Below are 2,500 nucleotides of genomic sequence, written 5' to 3' on the forward strand. Positions count from 1 at the left end.
CTATATACCTTATTATAGATTTTTGTTCCTTAGAAAGGAAGTTTATGACTTCACTGTATGTAGTCATTTTAGCTAGATCGCAATTTCTGGTTATAGACCCTGAAGAAGGGTCTAGACCCCGAAATCGCGATCTAGCTAATATGACTACATACAGGCAAGTCAAAAATTTCCTTTCTAAGGAACTTAATCTATAATAAGGTATATGGAAAATACTTATAAGAAAATAATTAATGTAAAACTAGTCATCACTTTTAATGATATATGCATTAGAGAAAAACTCCTGCCCAAATACACTGATAATATATATATAAATATATACATATATATATATATATATATATATATATATACATATATATATATATGCCGTAGATATTCTCATATAAATATTAGCATAATGTATATGGACTCCAAATCAATAGAGGCTAGATGTATTACCAGTAAATAAATGTTTCTATATGACTAATGATTCTACACATATTCGTTCGAGACACTGTTATAGCAATAAGAAAAAAAAATGGTGGATGGGTCTGATTTGGAAGCCATTTTGTACGCACAAGAAAATCGTGGGTGGGGATGAGGGGGAGGAAGGGGAGGAGGAGGGTGGGAAGGGTAGATGTTGGGGGTTGAAGAAAAGCGACGGGGAAGGGGGAGTAGAAAGGGTTGAAAAGGGGACGGAGGGTGGGTAAAGGGAAGGGGAGGAGGGGGAGAGGAGGTAGACAGGAGAGGTGGGAAGGGGAAGAGGTTGAAAAAGGAACAGAGGGTAGGTAAGGGGAGGGAGGAGGAAGGAGGGAATAGGAGGAAGATAGGAGAGGGGGAAGGGGCTTCGGAAGGGGACGGAGGGTGGGTAAGGGGAGGGGTGATTAGGGAGGGAACAGGAGGAAGATAGGAGAGGGGGGAAGGGGCTTTGGAAGGGGACGGAGGGTGGGTAAGGGGAGGGGTGATTAGGGAGGGAACAGGAGGAAGATAGGAGAGGGGGGAAGGGGCTTCGGAAGGGGACGGAGGGTGGGTAAGGGGAGGGGTGATTAGGGAGGGAACAGGAGGAAGATAGGAGACGGGGGAAGGGGCTTAGGAAGGGGACAGATGGTTTGGAGGGGCGAGGAAGAAGGGAAGAGGAGGAGGTCATAAGAAGAAGGGAGGGTGGGTTCAAATTTTGCGTTTGTGGGTTTATGGTGTGTGTGTGCATGTATGCGTGGGTAAGTGGATAAATGGATTGTGGATATGTTATTGAATTAGTATAGGTCTTGTGGTTACCCTCCTTACCTCAAGGATCATCTCTGAACTTAATAAAGTCATCTGGCACAAGCAGGGTCACATATTCTTGCCTCTTAGCTATTTTATTCCGTTTAGATATTCTTAGAAATATCTAGGATTAGGTCAAGTATGCTTGAATATAGTTATGTACTATTAGATTAAAAGTATTTTAGAATTAACTAGAATATGATTGATTATGTATCTATTCTAACTGCCTGTTTCTCTCTAGGGACTAGAAAATTATAAATCCCACTGTGCTGAATAAAATCGTCTTGACTAATGTAAACAATATCTGTGAACTTGGGCTACTATGTACCCCTTTTGCCATGCTCCATTTAAGACTTACGGTTTTCCTTTTTGCTAAATGAATTTGTCTGGCTTTAGTTCTATTATCAAATGTCACACAGTGCAATTTCAATTATCCCATTCATTCTTGCGTGTATACCACAAGAACCTACTTATCCTATACTACAACTTACTGTTTTACCTTGACCTATTTTAACCGTATTTCTTATATCAGAAGGACATGACATAACCTTATTCACCCCTTCGTTTAGTTATCTTACTATGGTACAAGTATTAAAAAGCAAAATAAAAAACATAGTAACATATTTTTTTTATCTTCTTATTTCTTCTTTATTCATTTCACTCACATATTTGAAAACAACGTAACACATTCTCTTCCACTCTCCCATTCTCGTATACCTCAGATTCCAACGCAAAATAAATCAATGAAATAGAAAAAATAAATAAATAAATAAATAAAATTAAATAAAAAATCAACCTATTTTTCCATTCACCATTTCCACCCGTATATCACACAGACACCCCGACATGACGAGCTCTGCCGAGGTGGACACCCAACGAAGGCGGCAACCGATGTCCCGGGTCTTGTCGGCGCTTGCTCTCGGCCTCGTAATAGGATGCGAAGACAAGCCCGATGGCCAAGAGTACATGGTTCCTCGTCCATAACATTAACCTCATCGACTAGGCCTCCCTTGTCTTGTCATCGCACTGGAAGTACGGATCATGTATGCAGAAAATATCGCCGTGGAGATGGAATATCCCCATGGTATAATATCACATAGATAAAGATATAATGCCCCATTATAAGCTCAACACTCTAACTTTCCTGCAATCAATCCATGGAAAATAATACCTCAGTAGAAGCATAATATCCCCGTTGATATGGAATATCTCCATTGTAAAGATATAATGCCCCATTATAAGCTCAACACTCCAACTT

Source organism: Oratosquilla oratoria, chromosome 29, assembly GCF_046742065.1.
Source record: "Oratosquilla oratoria isolate Oo_2021 chromosome 29, ASM4674206v1, whole genome shotgun sequence".
In the NCBI taxonomy this organism is placed as follows: Eukaryota; Metazoa; Arthropoda; class Malacostraca; order Stomatopoda; family Squillidae; genus Oratosquilla; species Oratosquilla oratoria.